General features: G+C 37.0%; 1 protein-coding gene across 2 annotated transcripts in view; it reads right to left on the reverse strand.

The window, feature by feature from the left end:
- LOC145258992 (glycine receptor subunit alphaZ1-like) overlaps nt 1-26,766 on the reverse strand; it is a 441,610-nt gene that overhangs the window by 243,507 nt on the left and 171,337 nt on the right. The window lies entirely within an intron of this gene.

The following is a 26,766-nucleotide window of genomic DNA, read 5'->3' on the forward strand; positions in this document are numbered from 1 at the left end:
AAATGTACACACACAGACACACAGACACGTTCACTTTTATAGATATACTAGCATTTCAGCCCGGCGTTGCTCGGGTATTTGGATGTGTGTGTTGAGCAAAAAAAAAAAAAAAAAGTGGTAGTAGGAAGGAGGTTCGAACCCATACTGCAGAGGAGGAAAAGAATGGGGGAGGGGAACCTGACGTCTTTGCTGTTACGACCACCGCCAAACAGGAAGTGGTGTAGGTTTTAAGGCTAGACAATCGAAAGGAGAGGATGACTTTCAAAAATATCGGCGAAAAAAGCGATCCCCCCTATAGAAAAGTGGTCAGTTTAAGGTGAAGATATTAATGTTTTTAGCCAATCATTTTATATTTGTCGTCTGAAAGGTAGAACTTCAAAACGATACTAATCTTGTAAAAATCCGACGCCTCTGTCAAAAGTTCTAAGCAGGCATGCAAACATACATACATACATACATTTATATATTGGTAACTAAAAATTTTCGACCCAAACCGATTAAAAAGCTTGCCCTATCTCTGAATATCCTTTATGTCAAATTTCAAATGTTTAGACCAGAAATTGTGTGAGTAATTTGGTAGAGACCGCAGAGGTCAGTTTTTTTTAAACTTTGACCCCTATTATGTCCCTTTAACATTTATTGTTTTGGGCTCGAATCAAGTTATTTAGTTAGATCCTGTCCAAGGAACCTATATCTAAAATTTCAAGTGTTTATACTCAAAATTGTCGGAGGAGTTTGGTAGCGTTCTCAACGGTCAAATCTTTTAACTTTGACCCCTTAACAGCCAAATTTCTGGTCGAAAACGCATTACAAAGATTTTCTCAAATCTCAGTACCCTGTATATCAAATTTCGAGTATGTAGACTAAAAAGTGACAGAGTTATTGCGTAGGGAAATGTACACACACACACACACACACACACACACACAGATACACAGACACACAGACACTTTCACTTTTATAGATAGATAGATAGATAGATAGATAGATAGATAGATAGATAGATAGATAGATAGATTATCAGGTGGACAAGAAGTTCTAGCGGATTTTAACTTTTAAATTCAGATTAATAAATCTCGGCTCAAACAAACATCTATTGATTGAAATAAGCACTATCAGAACCAACACACGTTTGCCAACGCAAAACAAGGGAATTTATATAACGTAAAAATCGTACATTCTTGTAACGATGAAGTCGCTGAAGGCATTTTTGATATCACTTAGGTTTTTGAAACATTTCTCATGCAGGAAGTTATTGAGATGTTTGAAAAAGAAAACAAAGACTAATCGTTTAAATTTCAATTGTTTTAAAACAATTATATTTTCTTTTTAGAACGTTGAATACAAGATGGAAAAAAAAAGCAAATTCGCATAATTTTCTTATTTCAATCCAAGCTAGGCTGATATCAACAAAGCATTTGGCCCAAGAATCACTATTGAATGCACAGCACTATGGTGGTTTAAGAAATTTTGTGACGGCAGAATCTTGAAGATGATGAGCGTAGTTGTCGGTCATCAGATATTGACAACGATCAATTAAGAGCCTTAGTCAAAGCTAATCCACACACAACTGTTCGAGAACTTGCTTCTGAATTAGACTTAACATATACGGTGATTTCAAACCACTTGAAAGAGATAGGAACGACAAAAAACTTAATAAATGAGTGCCTCACGAATTGAACGACAACCAAAAGAAACGCCGTTATGAAGTGCCATCTTCCCTTCTTTTACTCAACAAGAACGTTTTTCGACTAGGTTGTGACTTGCAATGAAAAGTGAGTTCTTTACGACAACTGGCAATGCTCAGCTCAGTGGTTAGACACAGACAAAGCTCTATGACACTTCCCAAAACCAGAATTGCACCAAAAGAAGGTCATGCTGACTGTTTGGTGGTCAGCGACTGGTATCATCCATTACAGTTTTTTTTTTTGTTTTTTTTTTATGTAGATAAACTATTACGGCAGAGAAGTACTGTCAACAAATGGATGAAATGCATCAGAAACTTCGACAACAACACCCAGCATTATTCAACAGAAAAGGCCCAATTCTCCTCCATGACAATGCCTGACTGCACATTGCTAAACCGACCCTGCAGTACTTAAGAATCTAAACCTGGATCCATTTGCAGTTCATTTTACCTTTTTTCTGTCATCTTTTACAGATCACTTATGTTTGTCATCCTTCTTCGATATTGCCGTTACTTTTTTGTGTTGTGTCTACTTTGTTGTATGGTCGATTGGCCTCTCGGCCCTCTGCAACAAAGGATTCCTTTAGGCTCATCATTGGTAGAGGCTTCAGTTTAGCTGCCTTCTTCATAATCCTCATGGCATAGTTTTCTACCTTTTTAAGTATCTCCACATTTTGAGCATCCTTAATCGAATTTTTGTCCTTCTCTTCTCTAAGGATAAACTAAAATAGTAGTAGTAGTATTTTTTAGTATTATTTCTTTTATCCTAATGAACTTTGTTTACCTTTTCCCCATGTGTTAGCCTATATTTTCTCCACACTTTTCTAAAACATATGCAAATTAGTTAACCTTTGTGTAGTTGCTAGCATATGCATGATTGAGTATATTAGAAAGTTCATTTTAATAAGTTTTAAATAGAAAAGTAGGCTTTTAATATCAATGCCTGAGCGAGGAAAATATAACCTATAAAGTTTAATCTTTCTTATTAGTTCGTAAAATTGACAATCGTTAGCGTATGCATTTAATCTAATATCTAAATTTGTATTGTACTTATGCATTTATTTTTTTAATCAGCATGTTGACCTATTTAGTGTGTAAAACGTCAGTATATATCTACCTAACATGGTGATTTGTAATGTGAATTGGATATTTTGTCTTGTCTGATTCATGATATATTCATGTGCAAATCTATAACATCGTTTTGTTTGTTTTTTGGGTTTTTTTTTTTTCCTTTTTCTAATCGGCAAGTCACAAAGTTATATTCGAGTTTATGCCTAACTAGTTAATCATTCTGAAATAATTTCATTAATTTTGATTGGTGAGACTCAGACTCAACAGTAAGATTGTTCTCAATACTCTTTGTTTCATTTTACTTCAGTCGAAGTTCTCAGAAATCAAGGGGCCCCATTCCTGGCGCTAACATTTGATCTCTATATGAGATACGTAGACATTCAAATATTTAATTAAAGTTCTCCTTTATATCACAAACACTGAGTTAGTAAAGAAATTTAGAACATAATTTTCCTCTCCCCAATTGACAATTAAAATCTGTTATAGTATATCTTTGGTCTTACTGGATTCTATGAAAGAATTCGTCTAGTCTGGTGGAGTATCCAACTTTGGACTGCAATCTGAAGTAACATCACTTAGAGAAGGTGCACCATTCCTTGTATAAGCCAGTGTAGGGAAGCCATACCGAGGAGATGTTATTCAAAAATTATGTTATTTTGAATATTTATTAAGTGTTTGTAAAAGTATCTTCATGTTAGGTTGTCCTGACAACCTCTTTTACAGAGAGACCTTAGACACTTGAGGATAGTGTCTAGCAGGCATCCAAGTTCTTTCTAGTAGGCATTCAAGTTCTTTTCACTAGACATTCAAGTTCTTTCCACTAGGCATTCAAGTTCTTTCCACTAGGCATTCAAGTTCTTTCCAGTAGGCATCCAAGTTCTTCCCAGTAGGCATTCAAATTCTCTCCAGTATGCATTCAAGTTCTTTCCAATAGGCATTCAAGTTCTTTCCAGTAGGCATCCAAGTTCTCCCCAGTAGGCATTCAAGTTCTCTCCAGTATGCATTCAACTTCTTTCCACTAGGCATTCAAGTTCTTTCCACTAGGCATTCAAGTTCTCCCCAGTAGGCATTCAAGTTCACTCCAGTATGCATTCAACTTCTTTCCACTAGGCATTCAAGTTCTTTCCAGTAGGCATCCAAGTTCTTTACAGTGGGCATTCACGTTCTCTATGGCACATGTTGTGTGCAAATAGTAAATAATTTATTGGTTTATATGTTTTTCGATATTAATATTAACGTGAGTAGAATTGATCATTTTAAAAAATAACATTCTAATTTCTAGTTCCAACACGAAAACTAAATAATTTGTGATAAAGAATCAATGACTTTTGCGGTTCATTTTTAGTCATACACAGAACAAAGTAAATTACATGGAAACAGTTGTTCAATTACATTGCTTCAAAAGTAAAAATTAGATTAGGAAGTTCATAAAAAAAGGAAAAAACTAACTTACCTGTATGGGAACCCAGTAAATAACAGTTAAAACATGGAAAAGTGAAAGAAGAGCAGGAGGAGGGATTATTCTCGTTCGCTGATGCCTGCTGATATGTTTTCATAAGATTGTTACTTCCCCCAAAAATGAAAAATCTTAGCAACGTTGATGTGCATAGTTAAGCAGTTTCAGGAAAGCAACTTGACGCGTCTCAAGTCAGGGTTGCTGTTTCAGCCGATGTGATATGAAAGCTTTAATTGGCAGTGAATACAGTGCATCACTGAAGATCATCCTTGATGCATTAAAAAATCAATCATAACCATGGATTGGGCTTTTATCAAAATTGGAATAAAGATTCTAGAGATAAGGTATTGTAGCATTATACATACTGATTATAATGTCTATAAGGGGACATAAAAGTGGTGAAAATCTGTTCTTTTAAGTAAAATTAATTTTACCCATCTTTGAACGAATATATTCCTCCTGTTAATACGTAAATGAACTTAATAGACCCTATTGGATTGAAACTCACCATTATTGTTAATTCCATAGATCCGTAACAGCATCCATCAAAATATTACGCACACACGCGCGCGGGCTATAATACACGTGCACACACATATGCACACGCACATGCAAACACACACACATGCAAGCACACACACACACACACATGCAAACACACACACACACACACACACACATGCAAACACACACACATGCAAACACACACACATGCAAACACACACACACACACACACATGCATGATTAGTTTAGATTTGTCACTATTGCATTCCTTACAACTACAGACTTCAAGAGTGTCCAGATGGTGTGCACGCGTATCTGTTGTACAGATTAAATGTTTGAAAGGAGAGATAAGTATGAGGCTGTCAACAAACTTCCTCTCAACTTGCAGTGCAATCGATTTTAATACTTTTATAATGAATTCATAAGGGAACAATGAAAAGAATCAGATACGCGTAACAACAACAAACTGCTTTAATATTATCATGCTGTGAGAGATCGATCTCTGGGGAAAATCTATATTAATATGAGAGAGTTTTGTTTTGTGTTTTGCTTGTCTACTCCTTCTGTGTGCTTGTTTTGGATGTGTGTGGATATATATATATATATATATATATATATATATATATATATATATATATATATATATATAAGAACAAATAGTTAATAAAACATGTTAAAAAACACTTGTAAAAAAAGTTAAAACATATTTAATTTGAAAAGGAAACACTAAATAAGTGGATAGTCCTTAATCTGCGGAGTTTCAAAGAAATACTTTCCTTCTCATCAGAGAGTAGGAATTAGCAAAATGCGGGATCGGATTTTGCATGCAAAAGTATTTAATGGGACTGCAAGTAAGTCAAAGATCTTACTTGATAACAAAAGTCATAGGGAATATGGTGAGGAAAAAGGTGATTTCACGTTAAGGGATTTTGGTGAAAGGTAAAGTATCCAATGACGTAAAATCCAAAAATGTAAATCCAAGAAAGTTAGTAAAATTTCCATTTGCACAAGTTGAATCCAAGGATATCGCGTAATTGAAAGATAGTCCAAAATAATCCAAAAGGCCAAAATCCTTGGAATAATTCACAAATAGGTTCAAGGAAAAGGGGAAAGAATTCAAATAAAATTATTAAAAGAAAAATAAGATATGCATTATCTCGGCTGCCGAGACAAGGTTTTATAGCTGACCCACTCTAACAAGACAGATGATGAGGGGAAGTTCTGTCATGATTTTGCCATTGCCTATGACCTCACCCAGATTGTCCACGAACCCACCCGAGTGCCCGATACTTCCGGTCAGTATGCTAGCCTTCTAGACCTTTTTCTCACAACTTCCCCTGAGCTATGTTAAAGTTACGTTCTGACTCCTCTGGGATCTTCCGACCACGCAGTTGTATCAGTTAAGATAAAAACGAAATGCAATAAGTCTGGAGATGTACCTCTCCACCATACTGTATATTGATAATCTACCGCTGACTGGGATAGCTTCCATACACTTATATCTGATCTACCACTGCATTCCATGTTTAAAAAAATGTGTCCTCCATAGTATCAGACCTGACCGAATGGCTAATTGTAAGCATAGACCGATTCATACCATCCAAAATATTCCAACAAAAACCTAACAGCCAGCCATAGTTCTCCCCAGAATGTGCTGCTGCCATCGTGCACAGAAATCACTTTTTCCATAGCTACCAACGTAATAGATGCACTGAGACTAAAGCTGCCTTCAGGACTGCCAGCAACCACTGCAAAAGAGTAATAAAAAATGCAAGAGAGCTATATGCTCAGTCTGTTAAATCCAAAGTAGCTGAGCAGCGGCTTGGTTCCCACCAGTTTTGGCAAATAGCAAACAGGATCCTGAACAGATGCATGCGTTCTATCCCAACCATCATCAATGGACCTGAGGTCATCTCGTCAGCATCAGACAAGGCCAAACTATTTGCCAAGAACTTTGCAGCTAATTCTACTCTATGCGACGAAGGCCATCAACTCCCCATATTTCCTCTTATAACAGACAACACGCTATGCAAGATACAAATATCTGTGCGTGATGTTGCCAAGCTAATCAAGAATCTTGATTCCAGTAAAGCAACTGGCCCTGACGGCATTCCAATCATTGTGCTGAAAAAGCTTCAACCAGAACTTTCCCCCATACTTACAAGACTCTTTAAGTGTTGCCTTAAAAAGAAGTGCTTCCCAACACCCTGGAAAACCTCATCAGTATGCCCTGTATTTAAGAACTCAGGTGATAAGTCCTCTCCCTCTCAGTACAGACCAATAAGTCTCCTGTGTGTGCTGAGTAAGCTGTTGGAATCCATATTAAATAGAGAAGTAGTCAACCACCTCAGCAGAAATAACCTTCTTAGTGACATACAATATGGTTTCCATTCTGCCAGATCTACAGCAGATGTGCTGTTATATCTCAAAGGATTAGCGAATCTCTTGACAAAGGCTTCCTCTCTAGGGCAATTGCTCTTGACATATCAAAGGCCTTTGATAAGGTATGGCGTAAGGGCCTACTTCACAAGATTTTCAGCTACGGTATGACTGGAAATGTTTTCTCGATCATAAAATCATTTCTCTCTGATAGGTTCAGAAGAGTAGTAGTTGATGGGCAGAAATCAGAGGCCATCAATATTAATGCTGGAGTCTTTCAGGGGTCCATCCTAGGCCCAACTCTCTTCCTGATATACATCAATGATCTCCCAAAACACATACTAAAATCATTCGTTGACATCTATGCTGATGACACGACCATCTATGGCAACACATTAAAGGCTGTAAATGACAAAGTTCTCTCAGATTCTCTCTCCTCTGTTCTTGAGCGCGTGGTACAATGGGGGAGGAGATGGCTGGTTACTTTTAATGCATCTAAAACCAAGCTCCGATCTTTACATCATCAACGCTCTGATCCCCATCTGGCATCAATTGATATGGGTGGCTCTCATCTAGGGGAAGCTCCATGTTTTGATAAGCTTCTGGGCTTGACTTTTACCCCTGACTTGAAATGGAATACGTACATCAAGTCAGTTGCCAAGATCGCTGGAAAAATGGTTGGATCCTTCTACCGCTCCAGAAAATATCTCACCCCTGATGCAATTCTCTATCTGTATAAAAGCCAAGTACGTCCAAGGATGGAGTACTGCTGCCACATCTGGACAGGAGCTGCTAAAAACAGCCTATCCTGCCTTGACAGAGTACAAAATAGGCTTCGTGGCCTAGTGGGTGATGCCCTTTTCTCTTCCCTGCAACCCTCTCCCACAGAAGAGACGTTGTGAGCCTGTCTTTGTTTTATCGTTACTACCATGGCAGGTGCTCGTCTGAACTCCAATCTCTGGTCCTCCCTCGCCAATCTTTCACGAAAAACACCCGCCTAGCTGAAACCACTGTCAAAAATTTTCCCCACTCCTTATCTGTGCCAAAATCAAAACATAAATTCCATGAACAAAGCTTCTCTCTTAGAAGTTCACGCTTGTGGAACTCTGCACCGCTTGCCTGTTTCCCACCTGACTACAACCTGGATATCTTCAAGTCCAATGTGAACAAATTCCTGATGAAACGCCTCCTTAAATAAGACACTTTATCAAATCTCCAACACTAACGTACTGTACACACAATAACCCTTATCCCCAAGTGGCTTCCGGGCCTTGATAAGTGGTGAATACCTTGTAAAAAAAAAATATATATATATATATATATATATATATTGAGCTTTTTTATTCGGTTGAAATTAAATTATTCATATATAAACATTGGTATTTATATTAGATTGGAGTTTACCATTGCGTATATCAGGTAAACACTACGCCCTTTTGATTTCATTACTATATATGTGGGGGGGGGGAGCAGAGCAAATTCTCACCTGAGTGAAAAAGTTTCTCTGTGGTCACCACATCGATGCCCAATTCTCTTACCTAAGTCTGTATTACCTTGTTTCTAGAGTGATCTGACACCAAGGTGAAATTTGATGGGCAGGATTAGGAAGGGCATGAATCCGAACTGACAGAATATCAATATGACTCCATTTTATAAGCAAATCCATTTCACTATTTATACGTTTCAGACTGTTGTCATCCTATTGGTTTGTGAGTTTTATCAGAGTAAAATAGGATTTGTTTGATTATAAAACAAAATAACGATGGAAAAAGTAGTGTTGGAGAAGCTATAAGCAATAATGAGTCAAGTCTTTTATAGAGGAAAAAAAATTGGGAAAAGTGAATAACAAAAGAAATGTAATTTTCAATAAACGTGTTGGGAAATAAACAAAGAACACTGTTTGCTAAGACATTGGTGAGTTACTTCTCCTTGGGCAGCGAGACCTGGACAACATGATGCGCAAGCATGCTTTCCTCATGGTGGGTCGAATCCCACGTGGAGGAATGTAAGATGACGCTGTCCTAGATTCTATACCTATCTCGCATGGTAGAGACGATCATAAGAGAGTTGACTCAAGAATTCGAAGAGAGAGAGAGACATGCTTTCACCTGGCTGAGCACATTCTGGCGTTGATCGAATATGCCTATTATATTAAGATAGAGTTTCCAGCCAGTGGTGAGTTAAAGATATTTTATTGCTTTGTTATTGTTAATGTTGTATGTTCTTTATATTTGTCGACACATTAAATGAATGCGTAAATTTGTATTGACGTTTCTGAATTTTTGAGATGAGGATTGGTTATTCACATTATTTGGATTCATCGGACTACTGTTCTCATCTTGAGTGTGATTTTTCACAACGTTTCGGTCGATGTAACCTCCTACCTTCTTCAGGTGTATTTTGTCGAACTTGGGAATGCTTCTGTCAAACTCAGGAATTTGGGCAGAATTTCAATATTTAATTCACAGGGGTAGCATCACGGCCACCGAGATATAGAAGGCCTGTTAACTGAAAAATGTCTGCAGACAATGTAGGTTAGATTTGTCGAACTGTTACTGTCGATACTATATGACGGCATTTTTTAAAAGAGCATTAAAACGTGTTAAAAAAGGAAAAGAAAGGAACCCAATTCGATTAATAATGAAACTGAACTTTATTCAATATAAAATAGAAACATTATCTATGTAAAATTACGTAATTTTAAAGCAATATATAATCTAATACTGATAAAACTGAATTATGAATTTAGGGAACAAACAATTAAAGAAACATAAAACACAATCAATTCTTGGCCTTCGGGATAAGATCACAGTGTAGTAGTATCTGTTTTGATGCTACACTTCACCTTTTCTGTTCTCGACCGGTGGAGGAGAAATCCTTCATGACTGAGACAATTTTTATTTTTATTCCTATCCAGAGTGCCCCTTATAGGGGAAATGGATTTTCCCCACAAGATTATTTGTTGAAATATTTAAATAACTATTACTTTTAATACAGAAATTATATTTAAAGTTTTGTTTTTCTTGTTCTTCTATGTTTATTTTTCCCATGTTTTTCATCAAAATGTGTAACATATTTTCATCAGTTACATGGTTAGGAATTTTATACTTCGCTATAGTCTTCATTTCCATATCAGTGCAGAATACATGAATACGGAAATGAAGTTCACATAACTACGAAAAGACAATCATACCATAATGTGAACATTAGTTAAAAACTAAGAAAATATAGTAAATATCTACGATATTAAATCAGGGAGTGGTGAATTTGGGAGGGACATTATTATTATTATTATTTCACTCACTAGAAGTTGCCTCACAGGCTATCATCAGTGATCGCTCACTGGCAGTAATCTGTGATATTCGCTGAAGACTGCATGACAACAAGTCTCCCCAGATTTTCAATGTTCTCCAACTCTTGACCACTCATGCAGATGGTTGCACGTTATCACAACAGCCATTTGCCATCGATTTCTCGTTGGCATCGGCCATTGGTGTTTGCTGGGGTTTGGGTGACAAAATACCTCCCCCAAGGTACCAGATTTGAACTGCACACTTCCAGTGGAGATCTGGTTACTACTCTCCTACCTCGGACTTTCCATCCCCCCTGACCCTTCACAACTAGTTGGTGTGGCGCCAGTCGAGGTCATCTATAGTGTTTTTTGGCACTTCACGGAGAATATGGACCCTGCATAAACGGGTTTTAATTTTTTGTAATCGAGGGTGTATTTATTTTATTTTTCAATTTTTTTTATTTCTTTAATTCAATTTGATTCATACTTTTATTTTGTACTTGTTTTTATTTTATTTTCATTTCATTTTAATTTATTTTTATTATATTTCCCACACTAAATATTTTTATTTTTTTTACATTTATTTTTTCATACATATTCAAATAATGTTTTTGGCCTTTTTTTTTTTTTTTTTTTTTTGCCTCAAATAGTACCTTCAAAAAAGTTTTTGTGATTAAATAAACCAATGAAAACCTTCTGCATATGTGCTTTTTAGGGAGCAACCATTAAATTAAAACCCGTTTACACATGTCCACGTTCCCTGTGAAGTACTTTTTTTTTTCTTTTTTATTATTATTATTATTGTTGTTGTTGTTGTTGCTGTTGTTGTTGTAGTAGTAGTAATAATGATAATAATAATAATAATGGTGCTTGTGCAGTGTATGCACCGTGCTATATTTTAGGTAGGATCTTCAAGTTCAATTTTATGGTATCTTTTTTTTCATCAAATTGTTAAGTGAAAGTGCAGAATAGTTAGAAAGCCCCTCCCTATTAAGGATGGTTTTCTAAATAATATTATTATTTCAGCATGGTAAGTACACGGCACAAATACCAAACAATATTTATTTATAAGATAAAACACAAGAAAATATGTTAACTAAAATTTGATGTACTCTTTATTTTAAGTTCATATCAAAACTTTAATTAAAACTGATTAGTTAATGAATTTTTAAGATGAATTTGTGTTTGTATGAATAAAGTGTTCGAGAGAATAAAAAATTTGAAGAATAAAGAGAATATGTTCGAGAGAATAGAAAATTTCCTATTTCATTTCCCATTTCAGTCATGTAAATTATTTACAGATAAAATGTTATAAAGCAAACAAACAAACTAAAACTTTTAAGTTTTAAACATATTTCAAAGAAATAAATTACTCCCGGTGCTAAAATATTGAATTTATCAATTGTTTTAGTTAAAAAAAAAAAACTGTTGTGAAAAATGCTTCTAACTTTAAAATATTTGGAAATACTCAATGAAAAGTTTTATTTATTATTAAAAGAACGGACTGAAAAATATTCTCATATAAAAATTGTTTCTTTTGAAGTTTAAAAAAATAAATAAAATGAAATATTTGACTTTCTTCGATAGATATAAAAATTAAAAAACAACCCACTTACTGTTATATTTTGTTAGATTAAAATTATCCCAATGTGCAATTATTATAATGATTGGAAATATATAATTATCCAAATGGAGAATTTTTTTTTCTCTTTAGGAGAATAAAAAACATGTACAATCTAAGGCAACGAAAAATATTTTTTATGGCCATGTGGTTCCACCGGAAGCTTTCTATACCTACAAGTTGATCAGGAAATGATGTCACGCTGTCATGTTCACTGGCCTACTCTCTTGGTAGCCGTGATAGCATGCCCTTGTTCCATCAGCCATGACTGGATAGAGGTTCTGAGTAATTTGCAATTGTATCTTTCGGTTGCCCACACCGAGGATTGAACCTGGCACAGTGGTTAGAGTACTTGGAAAAATCAATTGTAAAAGTGATACTCTTCTGAAGGGTGATGGTTCGGGTGTGCGAACCCTTTATAACATCCATCTATTATTTGCTGCATGTTCTATCGGATTTTGATGAGGGGTCGCCACTGTTACGATGAGGGACCAGATTAACGGAGAATGTCATCAGTGTTAAGAGGGTGAATTTGATAAGGTTTTCTAGTTCCTCAGCATAAACAAAAATGTTAAAAGGTGGCAAAATCAGCATCAAGACGAAGTCGAATATAAAAAAATATATGGTTTTATTTAACATAGCAATAAATAATAAATTTTATTTTTCTTGTTGACGTGTTTTTTTTATGTGTGTCTGCCGATTCAACACACGAGCAGAAAATAATAAATGAATAAATCGTCCGATGTTTGTGAGAATGTGAAAATGTTCTTGAAAGAAGTGTTCTGGCATAAATGCTATGTTTGTAACTTGTTGTATAGTCGCTAGGATTTTATATATATTTTTTAAAGAGTCTGACAAGATTTGAATTAAAACATGTAGTGAAAAACAGGGGAGAGAAATCTTTCTCTGACTGAGGCAGAATGCCATGTTTGTAGAAAAATGTTTCCTTTTTTTTTTTTACAAAAAAAAAAAAAGATTGGTTGTTTTAATCAGTTCCATGAATGTATCGGATACAACAAAGTTATATTTTTTTTTCTTTTGATAATTAATCTAGGGAGATTTATAAGCTTTAGGTGCATGGCGCGCAAAATCATATTAATGGTTTAACGTCACGAGACGGAGCAAGCGGTTGTGGTGGTGGTCTGTACCGAAAGGAAATTCTGACTTGACTGGTTGTGTTTTACGCGCAGTGCCTTTTTATATGTTTTGATCGGCTCCAGGAGACATTAGAAAATTATTTATGAAAACTGTGTTTCTTCTGAGCACCAATTGGATGAAAAGTCAACACCTTTGTCATGTGGGGTGCTTTCAACACCGTCCGCAACAATTACCAAGTTTTGCTATTTATGGTGGAATATTTGCGTGGGTGTAGATAATAGATGCATGCACAACTGGAACGTTTTTTGTTCAGCCACTCTGTCTCTGGCGTGTCGTTACACTTGGTTTAGAAATTATATTTTTGTTCTGACAAAAGAAACAAGTAACACTATGATTTTTATCAGCAACGTGCGAACAGATTATTGGGTCATCGGCATTCCATAGAAAAAATTCTTCATGTTCGATTTCCAAATATATTTTTTTATTATTCATTATTCAAAAACGGCATCGACTAAATTTTTTTTTTTAATTATGAACAGTAAGATTGTCTGTTTACCGAATATTCCACATTTTTCTTTTCATGAACCTTGAATCATTAAAAAGAAGTAAGAAATAATTTCGGAAATCGTTTGAAATTACACAGATGGAAACTGTCAAATGTAAATAATAAATAATTTTTTTTTAATTTCGTTAAACTTACATAATTTTAATATACTTTCCAACTTCTTTTTTCCAAAAAGTCGATAAAAATCGTATAACTCGGCAACGTTTGTGACCCAAAATTAAATATATTTTATTTCATTATTCCAGTATATTTTAATATGTCAAAAAACTAATATGTAAATCTCCCCACCCACCCAACCCAAAAGAAAAATCAGATGATCACTTTGAACTGGGGCATAACAAAATATAAGACTCTTTTTGTATATTATTTTATTTTAGTTTATATATAGTTCCGTCTTTTTTAATTAAGTCTGTACAAAAATTAACGAAATCGATCAATTAGTTGATTTTTGAGAGAATTTTAAAAATCGTGTTGTTTTCATTGCTGCTTACGGCAAAATATATAGAAATAACATGCGGTTCCAATTTCCCCGCTTTTTTAGCTTTTTGGAGAAATTTTGAAAATTTATCGGTTTTATGGAGAGTAAAAAAAAAATACATCAGATTTTTTTTTTTTTTTTTTTAATATTCTTGAGAATAGTGCAAAAATTACAATGAATCAATTTTATTTTACAAGTTTCTACTATTATTTGCTATGGGGGTCGAAATTTCGGCCTTTATTATGATGATGCCTAAGTTATATTTTCTTAAAACGCTGTCTGATCCAGAGTTGGGTGGTGATTTTATATTCAATTTATATGTGAACGTTAGGTACGTGCAAAATGAATGCCGATGCTCAAAATGTATAAATTATTGCAACTGTTTTACAGTTTGTCACTGTGCAGGGGAGATAACTCCTGTTTAGATTCGTTCATTTTTTTTTTTTTTTTTTTCATCTGATAATTTAGGAAGTGATATTTTTTTATTAAATCAAAGCATTAAAAAAGGAAAGCTGCGACGATTTTTTTTTTTTATGTAACCAAGTTGATAACATTCATAAATACAAAATGTAGTCTTTACGCGACTATTAAGAGAATCGTTTTTCATTAGATGAACACATTTAAAAAAAAAAGTAAATATCATAGTAAGGTTTTCAAAAGATAGTCTTTAACCTCAAAAAATACAAAGAATGAAACTTTTAATAGGTACGTGCAAAATGAATGCCGATGTTCAAAACGTATAAACATTTTGACCCCTCCCTTTACTTAAAAATTTACCAAAAATCAGGAAATTAACCAAGTTTAATTTAATTTTCAGTATTTATCAAATAATGATCACAGAATATAATGAACCCATTATTTGTATTTGAATCTTAGTGGAGATATATTATTTTGTTTAAGCAAAAAAACACCTTCACTAAAGTTATGGTTTTCACTAGTAAAAAAAATTTACTTTTGCTTTTTTATGAAAATAAAGCATCGTAAATTTTAACAATAAAAAAAAGAAAGATTTTTTTTTTTTTCAAGAACATTACGAAAAAAGCACCTAAAGTCCGTATTAATGAATTATGACTCGGAAGAAAAATTAATTTCTCGAACAACCGATATTATAATTGAATTAATGATTGTTTATTTAATATTTTCACACACACATAATTGCAAACAATATTTCTACTTTTTACTTATATTTTCTCTCTCTTTTTTTTTTTTTTTTTTTTTTCATTTAACATTCTTTCATTGTTCTACTGATTATTTTGGCGTTGTAAAATATGCTTATTTTTGTTATGGCTATGCTGGTTATCTCCCTTAGATTTAAGGATCCCTTGACATAAGCGCCTAATTTTCTATATATAACAAACATAAACTACTTGATCAATTTACGTGAGTTTTGGAATATTACATCTTCGTTCTTTGACAGGTACGTACATCATACACATTTTTTTCTGCAATTAAGTTGAGTTTTTTTTTATGGGTTTAATTCTAAATAAGCATCTACTAATCTGGTGGTGTTGTATCATATACTGTACTATTAGAAATAGGTTACAACGATTCTAACTTTCCAAGGGAGATAATTCTTTCATAGTTAGGATGAATTATCTCTCTTTACACGTTTGGGTACATTTTGTTTGTTTGTTTGTTTGTTTGTTTGTTTGTTTGTTTGTTTTCTAATCTAAAAAGGATAATTTTTCAGAAAATTTATCCTGCTCTTATCTCAGGATGCAGTTTCTGGATGATTAATATTATGAAAATGTTTCTCAATGACAAAAACAAAAAAGAAAAGACTAAAGATTAAAAAAAAAAATGGCGGCTTGACCCAAAAGTAATTCCTAGTTGATATAAACAAATTTTAAAAGTACTTTCAAACACTGTGCTCTGATGAACTTAATACACCGAGCAGCAGCAAAACCTGATTCTTTCAGTCTATATGCCCGAAAATGCCAAAAGACTTTCTATTCAAATAGATGCTTTCCTTAGACTGCTTACCTTTGGGATTCCTTCCCTGCTCCATATAATCCCTGACTGTATCAACATGCAGAAATTTAAATGTTATGTGAACAAACATCTTGCTGCACAACGCCCCACTTAAGATGTACGTCCTCTATGAATCTAATCCCTAATCGCTGCAGTCACTTGCAATATCCCTTAGTTGGAATAAAAAAAAATTTTTAATTAAAATTTTTGGATTATCATAGTAGCCCTATGGAACACATGTTACAGCTCAGTTTTAGGGATCAAATAAATCAATTAGTTAAAAGTGAAATACTCCCAAACCTTGTGCCTAGGATATAATAAAGATCTATGTGTTTTGTCTTTGATTTATTCTATCTGAGTAAAAATCGATCCAGTCCACAGATGACACTCATGAACAATCATCAACCAGACGCATCCCCTCCTGAAGAACAGGACCTTGACGAACAGTTTTTTGTGGAATCTGGGTCTTGTAAATGTTTATTGAGCTCTGCAGTGATTTTAGGAGCCATGGCCTTGCTATCTTCTCTAACATGGGCTCTTTCAGAAATCTTCATCTTTCGACCAGACTTGTTCTTTTCTGAGGACGTTTTTCCTTCTCTTTTAAAAGTAGTCATTACTTTTGAGACAGTGCTTCTCGAAACGCTAAGCATTCGTGCAGTTTCTGTTACCCTAGCACCTGCCATACGAGCTCCAACAATTTGACCTCTTTCGAAGTCTGTAAGATTTGCCATTTTTATAGGAAAAGCTTTTGATATCTTTAAATATCTGTAAAATAAATTTATTTTAATTAAGCATATCATGTGACATAAATAATAAACAAAAAAGCATTAAAATATGTCAAGATTTGATTGTTTAAAACACGTTTAAAGATTGATGCCAAAAATGTTTGGTGTTTCTCTTATTTTGTCCAACCTCTGTATATATATATAAGCTTGGTGCCATTAGCTAGAATCGAAACTAAAACATTTAGTTCTTTAGCAGTATTTGCTACTATCTGAGCTAACAACACATATCAAAACTGACAAATTAACACAGTTAAATGTATAAATGTGTATATTTGTACATGCATAGAGCAGACACATTACATCAAATTATGCCTGCCAAGTTCAAGTTTTCGATTTTGACTTCTTAGCAGCTATTTTTCTGGCTAAAAACCCAATCGATTTTGTTCCACAGGTCCGAATATCCCATATATCAAGTTTCAAGTCTGTAGATCGATAATTGACAGAATAATTTGGCAGAGACCGTTCCACAGACAGACAAGGTTACTTTTATAATATAAAGACAGACAGATAAAAGGGAGGCTGGCTGTCTAAATATGGTTTGTAACTCTTTGTGGATCATTTGCATTCATCTACCAAAGACGTGAAAATTTTGCTAAATGATTTGAAACCTGATTCTTCATGTCAACTCGCCTGTTGGGTCGTTCAACTTTGGTGTGTAACGTAGCTGGGGTGGGCCTTACTTCTCACAGTGCATCCTTCTCAATCGCTACCGTTCGTACACTTCGTCAACAGAACCAGCTGGTCGTTTTTCTGTAGTCATAACAACAGTGAGGTGGCACCTGCTGCTTTCATATGTCTCTCTAGTCTGTTAGCTGTAATTATATACAACAAAAAGAAAAGAAACAAAACTGTATCTCCCTGGCTTATGTCACGTGATGTTTTATTTTTTCATCCTCTGACAGCATTTTAACGTTACATATAAGCTTTACATGCACACACACACATGGAGCTTTGAAAAACAGTAATTGAACACAAACAGAAAAAACTTTCCTCCTTTACTCCTTACGTGTTATTTTAGACTTCCTCCCAAACTGCAACTTCCTGTACACATATCTCTAGTTTTACTCTTAACTTCTAATGGAATTTTCTATTCATTTAGTAATTACAAACTTATGTGGAAAATCTTTTCTTTTTTTTTTTTTTACACACCTGCATCTAAAGATTATTACAGATGGAAGTCTGTACTCGCAAAAGTTCTTGTTTTTCTAAACTTTCTTTTTTAAAGTTTTTTTTCTCTTCTTTCTAAAAAGAAATAAGAATATGGTATCAATTTCCTTAAAAAGAACGAATTTACATTCTCAAAAAATAAAAGAAAATAAAAACACTAAATTATTTTTCTGTTAAAAGTAATCTTTTTCTAATTTCTTTTTGTTGTTTTTGTTTTGTTTGTTTGTTTGTTTGTTTTGTTTTTTTGTTGTGTTTTTTTTTTGTCATTTAAACTATTTTGTCTATCAAACCCATTGTAAATTATTTTTTATTGAAAAAAAGAAAAACAACTTCTATTTAAGCTTCTAGAAGGGAGTTCAATGTGCATTTTTCAGGTTACCTGTCTTCCACTATGATTCTTCGGAATGAACAGAGAGGTAGGTTTACATTACGTTTAATAGCAAACTGAATTTTTTATAAGCCTAAAAAACAGGTGGAGGAAGATCCCCAAAGAAATATGTGGAGAAAGAAGTGGCGTACCGTTAAAGTGGCTGCACGTTTGTGCCTGCAGAGCACAAATTGAGAATCAAGATGGCGCCCGCAGGCTTTTATGTGGAAAAAAGTCTCATAGAATCTTGGGGAATCTCGGAGAATCTCGTAGCCTGGTTCCATAAATAACGAGGAAAAGAAAGCGGGAGAACAGACGATTTTTAGTCACTAAAGCGAACGGACGTGTGTAAAAGAAGAGGTAGAAGAAAAGAGTGTGGTGAACGAATCAAACAACGACTTGGTTGAAAGTAGAGTTGTAACGAACATAAGGTATTCCGGCATGACGTCAGGATTTGACCCCAAGCTAATTCCCCTGTTTGATGGCAGTAGCACTGATCACTCAGTGCAGGAATGGGTGGAAAAAGCAGAATTAATATGTCAGCTCAGTGGGGTGAAGGGTATGGAATGCGTGGTCCCAATGCGCCTCACTGGGGGAGCATATGCAGTATACCAGCAGTTGGCTGATGAGAAGAAAACAGATTTCGCCTGCATCAAGCGCGCCCTTTTTACAGCATTTGCGTTAGATCCAGTTACTGCATGGAAGGAATTCACGGGGAAACGGTGGATGTGTATCTGGCCGAACTAAAAAAGCTATCGGGCCTTTTTGGAGGGATGTCAGACAAAGGCTTGGTGTGCGCCTTTGTTGCAGGATTACCTAAGAGTGTGGAAGATCTGCTCCGTGCCTCATCCCAAGTGGACAATATGGACATATCGGAAGTATTGGCGTGGGCACAAGCAATACTAAAGAAAAGCCCTAACACTATAGACCAAGCGGCAGCTGTACAACCATCACAGGTTGGATTGCAGGACCTGGGCGCAGCTACAACCTGCTATAAGTGTGGAGGACCCAACCATTTGGCCCGTGATTGTCTTTCGTCACGTCAACCAACTCGGAAACTTGATGAGCCGCAGTGCTACAAGTGCAAAAAATGCGGACACCTGGCCCACATCTGTCCGGGAAATGGGCAAGGGGAAGAAGCTACAGCACCAGTCTTCTTTCTAGATCGTCATTGAGCAGGGCGCTACCCACTGTAAGTATACACATTAATGGAAGCGAGCGCCTCGCGCTTTTCGACACTGGGTGCACCCAGACTCTCGTGAGCAAGATATGCTGTGCCACTTGGAAAGCAGAGAGAATTCCGGTACTAACTGTAGGCGGAGATTCACTAGCCTCTTGTGTGGTGAGCATTATCTGCGCAAGCATCAACGACGGGCCTGCAGTAGCCGTGCGAGCCTTGGTTGTGGAGGGAGAGCTTCTCAGGTACGACCTACTCCTGGGTATGGACTTGATTACACAACTGGGTGGAATTACTGTGGACAGAACCGGAAAGGTACAGTTCTCCCGATGTAAAAGAACACGTTTGTGCTGCCATAACTCTCGACGAGCCTGACTTTCGTGCAGAGTATGATAGAAATACCAATGCATGGACGGCGTCTTGGAAGTGGTCAAACGATCAGCCACTAATATCCTTGCGGAACCGGTTATCGGAATATCCCCCACCCATGTGGCTAAGGGAACAGTATGAAGAAGAACTGCAGACATGGATCGACAATGGCTGGCTTGTTCCATACCCAGAGGATGAGCTTGCCCCCCCCCCCCCCCCCCGCGCGAGGGCTAATTCCCTTGATGGCCGTTGTACAAGAGACCAAACAAAAGGTCCGCCCCGTCCTAGACTACCGTGAGCTCAATGAGCATATCGACCTATATACGGCAAGGGCTGATGTGTGTGCACTCAAATTAAGGGAGTGGCGACAGCAGGGATCGAACGTGGCAACTCTGAATCTACGCAGGGCCTATCTGCAAATACGCATTGAGAGGAAATTGTGGCCATTTCAGACTGTGGAAATTGGAGGAACCCGATATTGTCTAACCAGGCTAGGGTTCGGTCTAAATGTGGCACCAGGCATTATGACAGCAATCATGCATGCTATCCGGCAGCAAGATGAGGCAGTGCAACAGGCAACATCCTCATACATCGATGATATATTCGTCAATGAGAGCCTCATGTCAGCGCAATCGGTTAGAATGCACTTTGAGAGCTTTGGACTGACATGTAAGGAACCAGAGCGTCTGTGCGATGGAGCAAAAGTTCTCGGCCTGCACGACGCACGTGCGCAATAGCAAGAAGGGACTTTGCTGGAGAAGAGGAAGTCACGTCCCCAAGGTCCCATCAAACATCACTCGACGAACAGTGTTTTCACTTTGTGGAAAGATGGTAGGCCATTTCCCTGTGTGCGGTTGGCTCAGGGTGGCCGTGGCGGCCATAAAAAGATGTGCAACAGCCGTGTCGTCGGAATGGGACGATGAAGTACATAATGTCACCCTAAGGAGCATGCTGACAGAGACTGTGTCCAGGGTGACCAGTGATGACCCCGTTCAGGGAAAGTGGTGCGTTAGCGGGAATGAGTTCACGGTCTGGGTGGATGCTAGTTCACTGGCCCTTGGAGTTGCCCTTGCAGTTAATGATTCCATTATTGAAGATGCCTGTTGGCTTCGGCCAGAGAATGATTCGAGGCACATAAACCTGGCCGAACTTGATGCCACATTGAAGGGCGTTAACTTGGCGCTTCAATGGCAAGCCAAGGTTCTACATATCATGACTGACTCGGCATGCAATCATCGGTGGATAACCGATGCATTAAGTGGAAGAGCACGGCTGACGACACAAGCATTGAGTGAGATGTTAATTCGAAGACAGCTTGCCACCTTGATCGACACTATCACAGAGTACGACCTGACCGTGGACGTAGTGTTGATCAGGTCTGTGCTCAACAGAGCAGATGCTCTGACAAGAGTCCCTCAATGATGGCTTCTGGCTGGTGCTTGGAGAGATTCTGATAATCTGCAAAACACATGTGCAGCAGTTGTGTGTAATGTGGATGCAGCGTGCATCGTGGACATGCATCGGCAGTGTGGACATCCTGGCATCAAGTGGACACTGTACTTTGTCAAGATGATTGATCCAGGATTAGAAAAAAAAGATATCCGGAGAATGGTGGAAAGTTGCGAGGCCTGCCAATCCATCGACCCAGCTCCAGCACGATGGAAGAAAGGGGAGTGAGTGGTAAGTGGCAGAGAGTGGGCATGGACATCACACACTACGGTGGCAACCACTTCCTTACCCTCATCGATTGTGGGCCTACACGTTTCGTGGTCTGGAGACTCCTCGGGCGCCAGGACTCTTGCAACATTATTCGCCAGCTGTCATCCGTGTTCTGTGAAAGAGGTGCGCCCGATGAAGTGCTGACGGACAACGACCCAGCCTTTTGCAGCCATCAGATGAGGCAGTTCGTACAAGAATGGGGTGTGCGGCTGCGGCTTAGATGCGCTTATGTGCCTTCTGGCAATGATATAGCTGAGAGAAGCCATCACAGCATCAAAACAATTGCAGCCAGGAAGCAGTGCACCATCGCAGAAGCTGTGTACTGGTATAATCTCATGCCGAAGAATGGCATCTCTCCAGGAACGGCGCCTGCAAACACAATCTATCAGTACCGTGTCCGAGAAAAAGGAATCCACCCCGATACAACTGTGGCCACTGAGATAGAATGGAATCGATATGCCAAAGGGGATGCTGTCTGGGTGAAGCCGCCAGGAAACCAATGTACCAACAAGTATAAACGGGGCACAGTGACCGATGTGGTGAGTTAGCAGTGTAGCCAGGTTGATGGCGTACCCCGTCACATTAGGGACCTACGGCCGGTGACACATGTACCACCTCGGATGGACGATGAGAGTGACTCTGACTCTGAGACGAGTCGGCCATCGCTTTGGTTTGCACCATCCCTATCAAGCAGTGACTCTGATATCAGTAGCCTCCATGGAGATGAAGCCTTCCCCGACCATCAGGCGGTGGATGAGAGCGCACGCGAAGACGAGAGTAGAAGCACCCGACGGTGGCGATCGCCACCCCCCTGCCGTCTCTGTGATCATGAGATCAGTGGGGAGTGTGGAGAAAGAAGTGGCTTACCGTTAAAGCGGCTGCGCGTTTGTGCCTGCAGAGCACAAATTGAGAATCAAGATGGCGCCCGCATGCTTTTATGTGGAAAAAGTCTCATGGAATCTCGGGGAATCTCAGAGAATCTCGTACCCTGTTTCCATAAATAACGAGGAAAGGAAAGCGGGAGGACAGACGATTTTTAGTCACTAAAGCGAACGGACGTGTGTAAAAGAAAAGGTAGAAGAAAAGAGTGTGGTGAACGAAACAAACAACGACTCGGTTGAAAGTAGAGTTGTAACGAACACAAAATAATTTGTAGTGAGTTTGAAACATTGGTGTACAGAGGTCTGGTGGCGCCTGGAGTCAACTGCTTTATTGCATTCTTCAAAGACTCAAGTATAAGTCCTAGTACTGATGATTGGATACCACTCCCTTTTTCTATACACCACTGATTGCAGACTAAATTTGTTCAAATGCTTAAAAATGAAATCTAGAAAATCGTCAACTTTTAGCTATTCAAAAATGTTCACTATTGCGAGGTGCCTTCAATAAGTTTCCAGACGTTTTTGTACTGGCATTTAAAATTGTTGTAGGTTCTTATGAGATGACTGACCAATTTTTATAATTTCAGGTTCAAATAAACAGCTACACAAAAACTGGAATACACCCTACTAAAGCCTGATTGTACAGCTGGTGAATTTCAAAAATGCAATCTAGACATGAGGACACATTAGAAGAAAAATATGCAATAAAATTTTGTTTCAAACTTGGAAAAAAATGACACAAAAAAGTATGAAATGATTCAGACTGCTTTTGGGTCATCTTGCAGAGATTAAGCATCAGTTTTCGAATGACATAAAAGATTCAAGAAAGGCAGGGAGTCTATGAAGAATGATGAGAGGAGTGGGAAAAGTAAGGAAGTCAGAATACTAGTGTTGATTGGCCAAATAAAGAATTTCATGGATAAGGACTGTCGTGTGTCTATATAAGTGCACAGTTGATGTCAGTGTGGGAACTGTACACGTAATTATTTCTGAGGAACTGAAGATGCAGAAGATTTGCACAAAGTTTGTCCCAAGGGTGCTCAGGGAAGATCAAAAAGTAAGACGTTATCGTGAAAGCAGGAAGATGATCGAGCTGATCAATTCATATTCTGCAGTTCTTGATGCATTGGTGATCTGCAATGAAAGCTGGATCTGCTACTATGACCGAGAGACAGAGTTCCCAGTGGAAGCATGTTGACTCTCCCAGACCCAAGGAGGCCAAACAGAAAAAATCCAGCCAGAAACCTCTGATGATCCTTTTTTTGACAACACGGGCATTCACTGGGTTCCCACTGGACAGAAACTCAACACGGAATACTATGTTGAGATTTTAAGAGATTCCGTCAGAAGAGGCCAGCACTCTCAAATTGGGTCAATGGCATTTCCACCAGGACAATGCACCAGTCCACAACTCCATTATTGTCACAGACTATTTGACCAAGATGGACATCAAGACAGTTCCTCACCTTTCCTATAGTTCATACCTTGCCCCCCCTGTGACTTTTGGTTATTCCCTAAGCTCAAGGAAAACCTTAGATGCTGTCGTTATGAGACAATTGAGATGAAAGAGGCTGTGATGAGGGTCATTGACACGCTCACACAAGAGGACTTCCATGGGATCTTCCAGAAGTTGTTGGAACGATACAAGTGCATTGTAGCCGGAGGAGATTACTTTGAAGAGGACTAGAGTTTCATGTGTGTACTATCAAAGCCTATACAAAAAAGTCTGGAAACTTATTGAAGGCACCTCATAACTGAAAAGTACCAAAAAAATTAAAAAAAAAAAATGAAAAGAAAAGAACAAAGAAAAACAATGAAATAAAATATTTTGCTTTCATTTTTATTATAAGACTGCAAAAAAATCTTTTTATTCATTCCAAATCGATTATATTTTGTGTCTGTGTTAATTTAATTCAATGATACAATCATTCAAATAAGCAAAAGTTGGACTGCAGGAAAAAGAAAACACCACCAAAAAACAAAATAAAATAAATAACACTCAAATAAATTTTTGATTAAAAAAAATGTTTGCATTTAATGAACAAAAATAAGAAAATCTAACGAAAAAGAAACACGCAACTTGTTTGATGTTTCAATATCTTTGTGAGTTTAGTGACCATCTCACCTCAGATGAGCTTCGTTTTTAATACGAATGATTTACTAGTATACTTTATGATTTTCATTGGCTAATGCTGAGTGTACATGGCATAACATTACATCCGAGAAGGAAGTATTTTTCTTTTGCTTGGCTCACTGGTGGAGTAGGTCTGATGATTTCAAACATAAAAGCTGCAATGAAACATGTTCACCCCTAGCGGAAACATTTACAAGGCATACATGTATCTAACGATTTAATTGTATATTTATAAATTTACTAGACGACTCGTTGGGTCAGTATGTTATATTAGCTATGGAATTCATGTATGAGCGTGACACGTAAAGAAAATAGATTTTTTTTTACATAACAGAAACATTTCTATGAAAGTATATTAAAATGAAAAATCACGGACAGATCACTCAAACATGAAAAAAAAATCCTGCCTATTCATGTAAAGTTACCTATTTTTCCGAATAATCGCTCAAAAATCGAAAATTAAACATGATTTTCTTACGAATCGAACGCCGACGAAAGTCATTTAGCAGCAAAAACGCACATGAACCTACCGATGAGAAATATAAGAATGAAAAACCCATATTGGAATCCTTCAACCAAGTTATAGAAACTTAAAATCTAAAAAAAAATAATTAATAAAACCTGAAGCAAAAAAATAAACCTAAATAAATAAAATAAAATAAAACTAATATTGAAATAGATTAGTAAATGTGTCAACAAATTCACCGTTCTCACACAACTATTTTGTATCTAGAAATGTAAACAAAACATAAAAAAGGAAGGAAGAAAGGAAGGAAAAGGGATGGATAGAGAGTAGTAGTAGTCTTGGCTTTACTACAATTGTTCTTATGTTTGCCAACGGGTTAAAGTTGTTTAGTTGTAAGAAAATAACGACAGTATAGTTGTAATAAAGAATAGTTGCAAAACACCCCTACTCTTCCCATGTTAAATAATAATTTTGAAATAATAACGTTAATATTTCAGTGCGCAGGTCAAAATCTGCAAAAGAAGCGATTTGTGTTTATTTGTTTACGTTGTTATGGGTTAATGTTTATGCGCGCAATCGGAAAGTGGGTTACATCATTCGTTACAAGGTCATTTGAGTTTTATAATTATATACATAGATTGTTATTGTGAAAGTTTTTATACGATTAAGTGTAATAAAATGTCCAGATGTAGATGTCCTTCTCTTAAAGATGACGTTGTCAATCATGGCTGAGAAAATAACAACAATCTACCTGTGGATTTACTAAATACCATGTTGAGGTTTTAAGGAAGTTCAGGAAGAGATTCCGTCAGAAGAGGCCAGCACTCTCAAATTGGGTCAATAGAGTTTCCACTTGGGCAATGCACCAGTCCACAACTCCATCCTTGTCACAAACTATTTGTCCATTTAGATGGGCATCAAGAAAGTTCCTCACCCTCCCTATAGTCCAGACCTTGCCCCTGTGACTTTTGGTTATTCCCTAAGCTCAAGGAAAACTTTAGATGCTGTTGTTATGAGACAATTGAGGAGATGAAAGAGGCTGTGATGAGGGTCATTGACATGCTCAGACAAGAGGACTTCCATGGCGCCTTCCAGAAGTTGTTGGAATGATACAAGTGCATTGTAGCCGGAGGAGATTACTTTGAAAGGAACTAGAGTTTCATGCATGTACTATCAATAAAAGCTTCAGTCCAAAATTCTGTACAGATTCCCGAGTTCTACATAAAGATCCTGGAATTCAACGAGATACACCTGAAGAAAGTTGAAGGCTACATCAGCTGAAACATCGTGAAAATAACAACAGTCTTCCAAATGATTCAAATAATGCAAACTATTTTAATCACATAGAAACATTAAGACATACACATTATCTGGTCTGACAATTTTATGATGCTATATTGCATATCTCTCCAGACTTACATACACAAAACCTAAATTGTAGTCCCAATAAAATACAGAATTAGCAGGAGCAGCGATAGTGACAAAAATGGTAGTGCTGGAAATGAACCATGTTCAGTGACATAAACCAATCAGACATATTTAATACATATGAGGGCATCAAAGACACTATTTTCTGTG

The sequence above is a fragment of the Euprymna scolopes genome, chromosome 3 (genome assembly GCF_053919585.1).
Source record: "Euprymna scolopes isolate OS-2025 chromosome 3, ASM5391958v1, whole genome shotgun sequence".
Classification (NCBI taxonomy): Eukaryota; Metazoa; Mollusca; class Cephalopoda; order Sepiida; family Sepiolidae; genus Euprymna; species Euprymna scolopes.